General features: G+C 49.9%; 1 long non-coding RNA gene across 1 annotated transcript in view; it reads left to right on the top strand.

The window, feature by feature from the left end:
- LOC310697737 overlaps nt 1-13,130 on the top strand; it is an 895,058-nt gene extending 881,928 nt beyond the window's left edge. The window contains exon 5 of the long non-coding RNA XR_014521179.1: nt 12,981-13,130. This is a non-coding gene — a long non-coding RNA (uncharacterized lncRNA). The remainder of the gene's footprint in view (nt 1-12,980) is intronic.
- Nucleotides 13,131-13,926: the final 796 nt, after the last annotated feature.

Genomic DNA, 13,926 nt, shown 5'->3' with positions numbered 1-13,926 from the left:
CCCTCCGAGATTCAAAAGCATTTATCGCGGCTATGGACGCTTGTTTTAAATCAACGGTAGATGTGGATGTGGCCAGGAGGCAAATGCATGGGCTGCGGCAGGGCACAGCCACGGTGAGACAATATCATGCCCGCTTTTTTGCGTTGGTAAATGTGCTGGGCTGGGAAAAGGACTCCGCTGCAGTGAGGGATCTGTTCTGGGAGGGGCTAAATGGATCCGTGAAAGATGAGCTGGCAAGGGGGGAGAGACCCAACACTACCGCAGAAGTCGTCCAGAGAGCGCTCACGATAGGGGTACGCCTGGAAGAACGCCCTTGGAGCAGGGATGAGGGTCGTCTGGCACGCGCACCGGCCAGAGCACCTCCCTTCATACCCAGAGAAACAGGGCGCGCGCACTCCACGCCTCCGCTGGGGGAGGGAGAAGAGCCGATGGAGATAGGTGGTGCCAAGGCTCAGACAGCGACCAGAGCCCAAACACCAGGAGCAGTCAAGACGAAGACTCCTAGAGGGAGCAGGAAGTGTTACATCTGCGACAGTGCACAGCACATGGCCAAAGAGTGTCCCCAGAGGATCCAGAAGCACACTGCAGCCTCAGCAACAGTAAGGGGAGCAGTTCAGCAGGGGGAACATCTGCAGGGAAACGGCAAAGCCTGGTTGGAAGCAGAGGCACTGGGGCCCAGCCAGGCGAGTCAGTGAAGCAGTCCCCAGAGATTTTGCAGCCCACAGACCCCCTCCCACCCAAACCAGTGGTGCAACTCACCGCATCTCTCCAGTTGCCCAATGGACTCACCCTGGAAGTCCCTATCACCATTGACTCTGGTAGTAATGCAGACTTTGTGGGAGAGGACTTCATCAAGCTACATCGCATAGCGCTCCTACCAGCCACGATGCCCCTAAACGTCGTCACGGTCGATGGCAGGGAGCTCCTGGGAGGACAGGTGGTACACCAAACATCGCCTATGGTACTGCAAATTGGAAATCACCGCGAAGTCATCAGCTTCAACGTCACCCACCTGTCAGACACGCCCATAGTCTTGGGCATGAGTTGGCTGGATAGGCACAGCCCGGCATTAGCATGGTACCAGCGGCAATTGACCTTCTGCTCCTCCTACTGCGCAGAACACTGCATCCGGACCAGCCAGGAAGAGGAGGGGCACGAAGATGAACCACAGCTACACCTAGGCATGGTGCAAGCGGTGCCCAACAAGTACAAGGCGTTTTTGGAGGTCTTCTGCGAGAAGGAAGCGGACAAGCTGCCTCCCCACCGGCCCTACGACTGCGCGATTGACCTCCTGCCGGGGGCGACGCTGCCGACTGGAAAACTGTATTCCATGTCTGAAGACGAACTACAAGAACTCAGGGAGTTCATAGATCACAACTTGAAGCGAGGATTCATCCAAGAATCCAAAGCAGTGGGGGGCAGTCCCGTGTTTTTCGTGAAGAAGAAAGACACGCCCCAACGCAGATTGGTAGTTGATTATAGGATCATCAATTCCAGGACAAAGCCCACAGCATTCCCCAGGCCCAAGATCGACGACCTGCTCGCGACGGTGAGGAAGGGACGAATCTTCACCAAGTTGGATCTACGAGGGGCGTACAACCTTATACGTATGCGGGAGGGCGATGAGTGGAAGACAGCCATGTTTACGCCTCTAGGCACCTATGAGTATAGAGTTATGCCGTTTGGTCTCCAAAATGGCTCCCATTGTTTCCAAGCTTTCATGCACCACGTGTTAGCGGGACTCCTCTACAAGAAGTGCGTGTGCTTCCTAGACGACATCCTGATCTTCTCGGAATCGCAGGAGGCTCACGAGAGAGACGTCAAGGAGGTCCTGCAGAGACTACGGGAGCACAGACTTTACGCCAAACTGGAGAAGTGCCAGTTCGACGTGACGGAGGTAGATTTCCTGGGCTACAAGCTGTCCGACAAGGGACTCGCCATGGACAGCACCAAGGTCCGCTCGGTGTTGGACAGGAAGAGCCCGCGCAATCGGAAGGAGGTCCAGAGGTTCGTCGGCTTCGCCAACTTTTATCGCAAGTTCATCAAGGGGTTCGCGAAGGAGACGGCGGCCATCACGGACACCCTCAGCTCCAAGAAGAAGAAGTTCACCTGGACGGACAAGGCGGAGCAGTCTTTTCGGAGACTCAAGCGTCTCTTCGCGTCCGAAGAACAGCTGCTCCACGTAAACCCCGGCAAACCGATGAGGGTCGAAACGGACACCTCGGACAGAGCGGTGGGGGCGGTCCTGTTGCAGCAAGATCCGCAAGGGAACTGGAGGCCCTGCGCATTCTACTCCAGGAAACTCAGCAAGTCAGAGCAGAACTACACCATCTGGGACAGGGAGTTGCTGGACATTCATGCAGTCTTCAAGGCGTGGCGGCACTTCCTCATCGGAGCCAGGCACACTGTGCAGGTCCGCACGGACCATAAGAACCTGGAGTACTGGCGCACGGCAAGGTTCCTGAACCAAAGACACATCCGCTGGGCGGAGTTCTTTGCGGATTTCGACTTCCGGATAGAATACTTGAAAGCTTGAAATCAAACCTTTATTAGGCATTATACAAATAAAAACCGTAAAAAGGAAAATAACATGTAAAAGCCTTGAAGTATATATAAAAAGGCAGCAGTTGGCTACAAACATATATATATATATACATATAGAATCAGTGGTTTTCCTTGTTAACCTGCTCCTTGGAGGACTGCAGCCAAAAACTCGGCTACCCCCGCCGTTATCCTTTGGTCAACGTCAGATAGGCAGAATCCCACACATTCACCTTGCTGGGGTTCCAGACCACCCAAAAGAGGGGACAGCATGCGTTGATGGAGCGTACTGTACAATGGGCAATGAAAGAGAATATGCTCTACAGTGTCCGGGACATTCATAGAGCATCTGCAGAATCTCTTGTTTCTAGGGATGTTTTGATATCTTCCCCAGACAAATGCTGAGGGAAAAACGTTCAACCGGGCCAGCATAAAAGCCCTGCGTTGGGCTGGGATTATTAATTTAGTAACGTAATTGACTCTGCTATCTAAGATATTTAAATCATAGAATATGGGGGAGCAAATTTTGTTTACAGCTGCCATAATATTTTGTCTCTCGACATCCTTTAGTCTAGCTAGGATATTATGGAAAATGTATTGCTCATTAGAATTGTACAGGGGCTCCAGCTCGATGCCTAAAGATTCAATCTTTTTTTCGAGGTACTGATACCATCTTGATTTATAGGAGTCTTTGAGCAGATCAGCGAGCAGGCTTGATGGAGAGCAGCGAAAGTGGCAGCGTAACCAGTACTTTATTGAGGTGGACCATGCCCAGTATTCCATTGTGTGTATGCCTATTTCTGCACACATTGTTTCATATTTGATCACAGCTGGGAGTCCAAGAATACGTCTCAGAAAGCAGGAGTGAATCTTATTTAAATCACTGTTATATGCTTGGACCCATAGCGGGATTCCATAGAGTATCTGGGCTTGCACTTTTGTTTGAAATATCTGATTGGCCGCAGGAATAAATTGATTACCTTTCTGATAATAAAAACGGGCAACTGCTGATGAGGTGCACTTTGCCTGTTTTATGGCATTTGTGCGATGATTTGCCCACCCTAAATTGCTCTGGAATAAGATTCCCAGATACCTATAGGTTTTTACTTGTTGGATTTCTTGCCCTCTTATTTTCCATTTCTCTAGTTTCCAACCGTTCGAGAAGACCAAAATTTTTGTCTTCTCATAGTTTATAGAGAGTTTATTGCATTCGCAGTAAAGGGTCAGAGAAGATATAAGACGTTTCAGACCCAAGCTCGTTAGTGATAGTAGGACTGCATCGTCTGCATATAATAAGAGAGGAACTGGTTTCTGATTAAGTTTAGGGGCATGTGATTCTATTTTTTGAAGATGATCTGGCAAGTCTGATAAGAATAAGTTAAATCGGATAGAATACATCCCGGGCGACAACAACGTCATGGCGGATGCACTCTCCAGGAAACCGCAGTATCTCGAGGAAGCGGCACCGGTGGTGGCCAAACACATTTTCGCACCGAAGGCGTGGGCATGCGCTTCAGCCACCGTGGACCTGGACGCGGTGTGTCGCGCGCTGCAGACGGATCCGTTCGCACAATCCAAGATGGAGGAGGTGCGAAGAGGCACAGCGAAGGACGACGAGTTCCAGATACGCGATGGACTGCTCACCCGCAAAGGGGCTCTCTACGTGCCGGGAGACAACCTCCGCGCGAAAGTCCTGCAGCAGTTACACGACGCGCCCAGCGCTGGGCACTTCGGCAAGGACAAGACGGCGGAATTAGTAGCCAGAGACTTTTGGTGGCCCCAGATGCGGGGAGAAGTCGCGGATTACGTCGCCAGGTGTGACACTTGCCAACGGGCCAAACCTGTGCACAGGAAGCCGGCGGGACTGCTGGAACCGCTACAGACGCCGCTCGAACCGTGGGAGAAAGTGGCACTGGACTTTGTCACAAATCTGCCCAGCTCGCGAGGAAAAACGGCGGTACTCGTGGTCGTAGACCTGTTCACCAAGATGGCGCACTTCATTCCTTGCGCGAAGGTGGCCACAGCGGAACAGACCGCCAAACTGTTCATAGACCACGTGTTCAGAGTTCCCGGTTTGCCACGGTCCATCTTGTCCGACCGGGGTCGCCAATTCATCTCGAGCTTCTGGCAGAAGCTGCTGGGCATCCTGAACGTCAAGATCAACTTGGCGTCAGCACAACACCCGCAGACCAACGGACAAGCGGAGAGGGTCAACACCATCATGCAGCAGTACCTGAGATGCTACGTGAATCAACAGCCCTCGACCTGGGTGGACTACCTACCGCTGGCCGAGTTTGCCTACAACAACACCAAGCACGGGTCTACAGGGGTGACACCGTTCTTCGCCAACAATGGGCGGCATCCCAGAACCTTCCCGGGCTTTGAGACGAAGGGGGAGGGGGAGCCACGGGGAGCAGAGCACTTGGCAGCAGAGTTACAGGAAGTCCATGAGCAACTCCGAAGGCACTTGGAACTAGCGAAACACGCCTACAAAGTGCAGGCAGACAGGCACAGGAGAGTCGGGGAGGACATCCAGGTGGGGGACTGGGTCTGGTTAGCGGCCCAGGCAGTGCCAGCCATATCGTTAGCGAAGAAGAAGCTCGGACACAAGCAGCTAGGGCCTTACCAAGTCGAGGCACAAATCAACCCAGTGGCCTTCCGGTTGACGCTTCCGGAGGGCTCCAGGATGCATCCGGTCTTTCATAGATCAGTGCTCACACCCTACAAGGAACCCCACAGGTTTCAGGCGCCAGGGACCGCCCCAGACCCACTCAGGAAATCGCCAACAAGGGGGGAGTCGCCTAGGGCGGCGCCACTCAACGAGGTCACGGAGATTTTGGACTCGAGATGGGGGGAAGAGGGAGTTGAATATCTCCTCGCCAGGGAGGGTACCCTGGCCAGCGCCAACAGGTGGGTACCGGACTATGCCCTGGAGGAGCACTACCTCAAAGACGAGTTCCATGCACTCTTCCCACACAGACCTATGCCGGCAGATTATTTCGATGACTGGCTTTTCACACCCACACTTTCAGCCAGCACGTTCCAGGGGTTCTCATCAGCTGAGGAAACGGCGCCAGAAACAAGCACCCCACAGGGATCATGCTCGGGGTTTGGCACAGACCGCTCTTATTGGTGGGAAAATCAACTGGAGGTGGGGTGGAGAAGAGAGCTACTGAGGGGGCCCTTACACGCAGCATCACCCGAGGTAACAGGAGAGGACATGGACATGTTGGGGGAAGATCCTGGGTTCGAGCACGAATGCAGAGAGATGGAAGCAGAGGAGATCGACGTCGACGAGCCCATTACGGACTGGCCGGATCCAGCTGGGCGGCTGCATGCTGGGGGGAAAGAACGGTATCCCGCAATCACCCCCACAGCACTGGAGCACCCGGAACCCGCACCCGAAGAGGGGGAGGGGGAAGGGGGAGGCTTCGAGGGGGGATGGATGTCAGGGCCTCAGGAACAGAGGCACAGGGGAGAGAGGAAATGGAGAGCGAAGGGGAAGAATCGGAGGGCAGCGTAGGGGGATATAGCAGTGACCCGAGAGATTCCATGAGCCTCTCCAGTGAATCAGAAGATTCCCAGAAGGAGGCGCCGATGGTTAGAGCAAGGGGGGCCAGCGGGGACTCCCAAAGCAGCAGCTGGAGATCAGGACCAGCTTCCCCACCAGAGCGTAGTGGGGGGGAAGGGTCCCAGGTGTCAGAGCCAGCGTCGCCTCCAGCAGGGAGAGAATATGAGTCAAGACTGACCACGCCTCCATCGGAGAGTGGGGGAACGGAGGGGAGGTCAAGCCCAGCTAGCCTCCCCGAAGGGGTAAGCAGTGACCAGAGCAGTGTAACAGTCCGGAGTAAGGTTGCCGGCTGGGCGCGCGCGCCAAGTCCAAATGTACAGGCGCGCGGGACAGCAGAAAGCCCGGATTGGGAACCAGGTCCTAAAGCCCGCCGGAGGCAGGGGGAAGACTCAGCGTCAGAAGAGTCTAGGAAGGGCGAGACCCCAGCTGACAGGCGGACCCAGAGGAGGAAAGAGCAGAGGAAGAGGTGGAGCAAGGCTAGAGTCTTAAACTGGTGTCTGGGGGGAGGAGACTCAGACGGAGCTTCAGCGGTCTAGAGTTTCAGATGTAGAGCTGCACGCTGCGACTGTGTAAACGAAAATGAACTTCAATAAAGACCTTTGTATATAACAACGAACTGGCGTTGGTCCTTTGTGAGCTGGGACCTTGGGCAGCTCTGACAATAGAGGTTCATTTAACTATCACAGCCAACAGCCAATGACAGACCTTCTCCTCCATACGTAAAGTCTAACTCCAATAAATAACTCCCATCACATGTAATGCATTTTTTCTGTAAATAAAGCTTGCTAAAAGAAATGCAATACAAGATTAATTTCAGGTTGACCTCCATGGAAAATAGTGTCTAGCCATATTGCATGTTGTTGAGCATGAAAATGGAAGAAAAAAACACAAACCAAAGGATAAGGCTGTATGGTTTCTTGATCTAAGAGATGTAGGAATGAACGTAAAGTCTTAGAAACAGTATATTTGGACCAGAGGAGTAACATGGCTCCTCTCTGGCCGCTCTCAAGCTCTGCCAGAGCTTTCTTTATAACACTCAGCAAGCAGTTGCACTTCAAAGACAAATGGCAGATTTCTCAATGTCTTCCTCCTTCTCATTTCACTTTCATTGTGCAGGCAAAGTGGCCACTTGCGCAGCTCAAAACGTGTATCCAAAAATAATGCACATGAAATAAATGAAACTTTGGGTTGAACTGTTTAAACAAATTCATAGATCTGCACACATCAAAGGGTCAATGATGAGGTAGGCCCACAAGACATAATAGTAAATTAGTTAGGTGTAGCAGGAACAAAACTTCACAGACATTTAGATGCACCATATTTTTTGCTCTATAGGAGGCACTTTTTCCCCTCCAAAAATTAAGGGGAAATGTTTGTGCGTCCTATGGAGCGAATGCAGGCTCCTTGGCTTCAGTGAAAGCGACGCAAAGCCTCCAAAGCACAGAGGGAGAGCTCCCTCCGCGCTCCAGAGGCTACGCGTTGCTTTCACTGAAGCCTGGAGAGCGCAGCGGGATCTCATGCTGTGCTCCAAAGGCTTCAGGTTCCGTTCGCTGAAGCCGGGAGAGCAAGACTCTCCTGGCTTCAGCGAAAGGAACCCAAAGCCTTTGGAGCACAGCGCGAGGTCCCGCTGCGCTCCAAAAGCTTTAGGGTTAGCTGTGGAGGCTTCAAAGGCTGTCCCCAAAGCCAGAACAGTGAGAAGGAGCGCTGCGCAGCACTCCGTCTCGCTGTTCTAGCTTCGGGGTTAGCGGCACAAAGCCTCCGCAGGGCAGCGGGGTGCCTTCATCCCACTGCCCTCCGGGGGCTTCGCAGGCTGTCCCAAAAGCCTCCGCAGGGCACGGGGATGAAGGCTCCCCATGCCCTGCAGAGGCTTCGCGCAAAGCTAGACCAGCTATCCCAGCGGCTATCCCAGAAGCCAGAACAGCAAGAGGCTATCCCAGAAGCCAGATCCCTCTTGCTGTTCTAGCTTCTGGGATTCAGAATTTTTTTTTCTTGTTTCCTCCCCCCCAAACTAGGTGCGTCCTATCGTCTGGTGCGTCCTATAGAGCGAAAAATGCGGTATTTACTAGGGAGCATTGGTTCAAAGGGCAGGTTCTTTCTAGCAGGCTACATGTACTTAACTGGTTTTAATCTGAGGAATGGATCAGCTATAAAACAATATCTCCACATAGCTATTGCCATGTTTATGGTGTGCCACTAAGGAAACAAAGTTTTTCAAGAGCAACCTTGAAGACCTTAGGTCAGGATGACAGATAGGATCCACCAGTTTCCAAGAAACCTTTTTGCTGACATATTTTGGTCTTTCTCCTCTCACTGTCCTCCACAGGACTCCAAAAAATGCTGGTGTTTCAAGGAACAATACATTCTGAATTTATGCCAAAGGTTGATAAGTATTGAATTCATACAAGAAGCATGAATTGTTGCTCACAGCCTCCCACTCCTTCTAGTATAAATAGAATATGTTTAGTTAATCAGACTCTGAGTTTGCTGTTTCAGTTGCAAATGATTTGTTCAAGCCAAATATACGAGTTTCAGTGCTCACTTTAATGATCATGCACATATTATGGTTAAAAATTATCCCACACTAATAAAAAATAAACTGAAGCAACAGTAATAACTGAAAGGAAGCCATTTAACAACAAATAGCAGGTTGGTGCTATTTGGGTTTATAAAATAAAAGCTATGGCTAATGGCAATATGTATGCATATTTACTGTTTCTATAAATTTACCTCATCAACCCCTATGTATCAAATAAATGCATCTCATATGTTTAAACCACTGTGCGCAAATTTAAAAATAGAATCACAAATCGTTAAATATCAAATTACCCAGGGCCTGAATTAGCTTTAAACTGTGGTACATCAGTTGTACATCCCAGTGTTTCTTCATTCTTTTACTAGCAGAGCAAATCATATTATCACTTTGCATGATGCAGCCAAAGTTAATTTCTTCTGATCTAGGACTCATTTTGGGCTGCCAGCAAAGGTCTTCGGGCTCCATTATCAGTTTCAGGGTTTGTCTTAAAATTTGTGGGTGTCAAGGGTGTCCTGAATTGTTCTCCAGTTCAGATTGCAACCCAAGCACTTTCCAAAGAGTTGTATCTGGCACCTATTGTACATTGCCCTTTTTTTTAGTTTTTTCAACACCAGGCTAAAACATTTTAATTTTCCCTCGGGCTTTTATTTGTGGAATGCCTTTGTCTCCTGAATGATTGTAGCTGATGCCTCATATTATCTATTAATACTATGTCTTTATTGTATATTTTAGTGTTTATGATAGAAATAATTTATTTAGACTTGTTGCTCACCACCCTGGAATGTTTTAGATGAAGGGCAGAATGCAAATGTTTGGAATAAATAAACAACCGAGAGAAGAATTCCCAGCTTATCTCCCCAGCTGTGCCCTCTTTGGGAAGGGGTGTAGCTAAGTGATACAGCATCTGCCTTGCATGTGGAAGGTACTAGGATTAAACCCCAGCATTTCCAGGTATGCCTGGGAGACATCTTGGTCTGAAACTCTGGAGAACTGCTACCTGTCAGTGTAGTCCATGTTAGTTTCTGTTTGTGCCACTGTGCAGCTGCTTGGAGTCACAGGACTCTGTTTACATTCCACACATTCCATACTGTTGGAAGTCTCACGGGAGACGGATGGGACGTTAGTGGTTTCCTGTTCCTTTGTTGTTCAGTTGCTCTCTGCTTTCATAGAGAGAGGATGTATATTTCTTTACTGTCTGCGTAGTAAGAAATAAAGCATGGTGATGTAGCCATAAATCTCATCACTTCCCTGTGCTGCTTTGATTCTCTGCTGAACGGGAATGTGCCTGAGGCCTCATCAAGCTCAGGTCGTTAATTATCGTCGGAGGACTCGGCTGGAGGAAAATGAGCTTTATCAGCTTGGCCGAGCGGAGATCCCGACATTTTTGGTTCCGGGCCCAGAAGAACGGAATGCAGGTTATCTTCTCTGCGTGTCAAGAAGATTGATGAGAGGTATGTGCTCAAGCCTCGGAAAGCCTGCCAGTCCCTAATTAATGGCAATAAGGGTGGACTTTGAACTTTTAGCCAAAGCACTTACCGGCAGCAGCAGGAGAAAGCAAAAAGCCTCAAGTAGTGTGCTTTTGGAATGCAGCTTGCTTGTAAACAGACACAGCCTGCTTTAAAGACACAAGATGGCTCGTGCGAGAGTGACAGAAGCTCTTCAATTTGCAATGGCAATTCCTAAGTGTCAGGGAACTGCCATCGGTTCAGGAGGAAGAGAGGAAAAGCCGGATGGATTACAGAGAGCCCCCAAAGATCGTAGGAAGCAGCTCCTCCTCAGTGGAGGAGAGTAACCACGCTGCCAGTGGAGAGGAGCTGCAGGGCTCGGAGGAGGCGAGGCGGTGCCAGGACACATTGCCCGGGCAAAGCCGGGAGGAGAGAGGTCCTCCGTTACCCACGCCCTCCTTGCGCAGTAAGCTTTCGTGCCGAGAGGGGAGGCGCAGACTGGGCATCAAGAAATTACTTTGCTGGGGAAAGTTTAAGGACCGCCCACTCACGGAGTCTGCCAGTGAATGAGCCAGCCACGGGAGAGTGGCACTCTGGACAGATAAAGTTTATTTTTGCATCAAAAGCAAGGCTTCACCGCCGAGCAGGGAGGTATTTGCCTGCTTGCTCTCGAGCAACCCCTTGGAACCCTTACACTAAGCTTTCAAAAGGGAATTATCAGGACTGGGTGCAGTATGCAGAAGCTCTGCTAAGAAAAGAGGGTCTGTTTAATGTGATTTCAGACGCCCTCCCCCCCCAGCTCCAGTGTCCGAAGAATGGGAGGCTAAGGATTCCAAAGCAAGGGGGACTCTGACGCTTATTGTGTCTCCTGAAGATTTATGTCTTTTGAGTGGCAAAGGGTCAGCCAAAGAGATGTGGGACAGTCTTCAACAGTCACATTTAAGAACAGAGGCGGGAGCTTCTTTGTTCTTTTATGCCAAGTTTCATGATATGGCACTTGCTGATGGAGCAGACGTACGTGCTCACCTCATGGAAATGCAGAATCTCAGCCATGAGTTGCAACAGCATGGAATCACCTTTCCAGAGGCTATGTATTCCTTCTTGATTCTACATTCTTTGGGTTCAAGTTGGGAAGTGATTGCCAGTTAGCTTACTGTTTTGCCTACTGCTCAGCTAACAGTAGTGCATGTTACTGCTGTGGTGTTGAATGAAGCAGATCAGCGTAGTGCCAGCTGTATCACCCAGAGGGAGTCCTCACAGATGTCATCCCAGAATGCAGTGCAACCACTAGATGGTGCCAAAGCTTTGAAGGCAGGGAAATGCTACTCATGTGGACGTCTAGGCCACGTGAAGAGGGAGTGTAAACATCCCAAGGCCAAGGCAACAGAGCAGCGCAGCACAGCACAGCGCAGCAAAAGCTCAACACGTGGAAAAGGCAAAGGCAAAGGTCAGAAGTCCAGGACGACGCAACACAAGGCTATGGTCTCACGCTACACTCCACAGGTTCAGAAGACGTCTAGATCTTTCTTCACCGTTGACTCGGGAGTGACCCAGCACATCTGCAAAGACAAACACCTGTTCGTGTCCTTTACTCCGCAGGAAGGTGCGATTCACCAAGCGGATGACCACACGATCTCCAGTCAAGGCTACGGGAGGGTTGTTCTTCACAGCTTGGATGCATCGATACACAATGTTCTTTTTGTTCCAGATGCTGCACACAACCTATTGAGCATCTCGCAGCTGACTGAACAGGACATAGACGTTTCCTTCAAGAAGAGGAAGTGCACCATCACCAAGAAAGATGACTTTGTATTGCATGCTGATTATATTGATTGATTGTTTGTATTGCATTATGATGATTCTGTTGATGTTGTGCAGGATGAAACTGGTTGTATTGCAGATACTAACAAGGTTTTGCATGCAGGATGTATTCATGATTATCACAGGCAACTTGGTCATTTAAACTTTGAGGCAGTTTCCAAAATGCCTGCCTTAGTTGAAGGTATGACTATTAAACCCTGCAGTTACTGTTGGGATACTGCCAGGGAGATAAAGTCCATCATGGCCCCAAGCCGTCTGCCGGACGATCCATCGATCTCCCGTAGGCACGCAGTATCAGCAATTAGCGACATGAGTTTCTAGAAAAAAGCTTGCCACATTCTAGAGCTCATGCACACTCTATCAGCAGATAGTCACAGCAAAAGTCGCGCTCAGGAGAGCATTATTTACAAGTTTTATTCAGCGGACTTAGAACAAAGAAAGACATGACTGCCTGCGTCAGTGTCTCCAGCACAGAGAAAACGAAAGCAACAGAAAACATAAACATCCTGTGAACAGGAAATACGCAGACTCTGTGACTCACAGCCTGCTCCCTTTTAAGGTGGAACGGAAATATCCTAACATCCTCCCCCTTTCCGTGTAACCTGTAGTACCTGTGGTTCAACCCAATTGCAACCTTTGTACGTAAACCTTAAGTTGTTCTCTGTTAACAACCTTAGACAACAGATCAGCAGGAATTTCATTTCCTGCCATGTAGGACACCTGAATGAGTCCTTTCTGAATACACTCCCTTGCACGATGTAGCTTAATCTGCAAGGACTTGGTCCTTTGCTTGCAACTCTCTGAGTTCAGCAAAGCCAAACACGATCTATTGTCTTGATACACTTGTACAGGACATTTCACAGAGACTCTGATGTCCTTGAACAGTTGCATCAACCATTCACAATCCATGAGTGAAAATGACAGAGCATTGAGTTCTGCTTCACAGGAACATAGGCTCACTGTCGTCTGCTTTTTGCACAACCAGTCAAACAGGCAGTGGTTGTACATGTAGCATACTCCAGAAGTGCTTGTTGTTAGGATATTTCCGTTCCACCTTAAAAGGGAGCAGGATGTTTGTGTCACAGCCTGCGTATTTCCTGTTCACAGGATGTTTATGTTTGCTATTGCTTTCGTTTCTCTCTCTCTGTCGAAGACACTGATGCAGACAGTCATGTCTTTCCTTGTTCTGATCAACGCTGAATAAAAGCTTGTAAATAATGCTCTCCTGAGTGCGACTTCTGGCTGTGCATTATCTGCTGATAAGAGTGTGCACGAGCCCTGGAATGTGGCAAGGTATTTTCAGGAAACTCGTGTCGCTAATCGCTCATACTGCATGACTACGGGAGACCGATGGATCGTCCGGCAGCCGGCCTGGGGCCATGATGGACTTTATCTCCCTGGCAGCATCCCAACAACAGGTTTAGGGCCCAGATTCATGGCACTTACAGGAGAGTAAGACTGCGACAGACTGCGTTGGAAGGTATGTGGAGGAAAAGCGAAAGTACGGTTTTCCTGCTTGCCGTGGCAAGAGCCTTTGAACTCCAGCAGATTAATGATCTGGGAGCCGCGCCAAAGGCTTCGTGATTAATGAGCTGCTGAGATAAGACGTCTCTGAAGTGAATGAGACTCACGGCTCTAAGAAAAGGCTGCAATGGAGTTTTTCCAAGCTTCTGAGGCTACTGAGTGCCCAAAGTTAAATCGGCACAATTATAAAACCTGGGCAAAATGGTGTGAGAGTTTGCTGAGTCAGTTTGCAGTGTGGCATACTGTGTCTGTAGCCCCTCCAGTTCCTCTGACAGAAAGATGGAAAGCCAAAAATTTGAAGGCGATAGACGTAATAGTCTTGTCCGTCTCTCTGGAGGAAATTGCAACGTTGGCTGGCCACGTCACTGTACGTAAGATGTGGGATGCTTTGAAGTTAGCCCACCAGCCAGTCATCCCAGCCCAGAGTTTGACTGCATCGGAGGTCCTGGCTGTTTCCCAGAATGCGAGTGAATGCAGGGATGCTGAGGGCA

The sequence above is a fragment of the Podarcis liolepis genome (assembly GCF_965112155.1).
Source record: "Podarcis liolepis genome assembly, chromosome: W".
Classification (NCBI taxonomy): Eukaryota; Metazoa; Chordata; class Lepidosauria; order Squamata; family Lacertidae; genus Podarcis; species Podarcis liolepis.
This window is presented reverse-complemented; position numbering and strand designations above follow the sequence as displayed.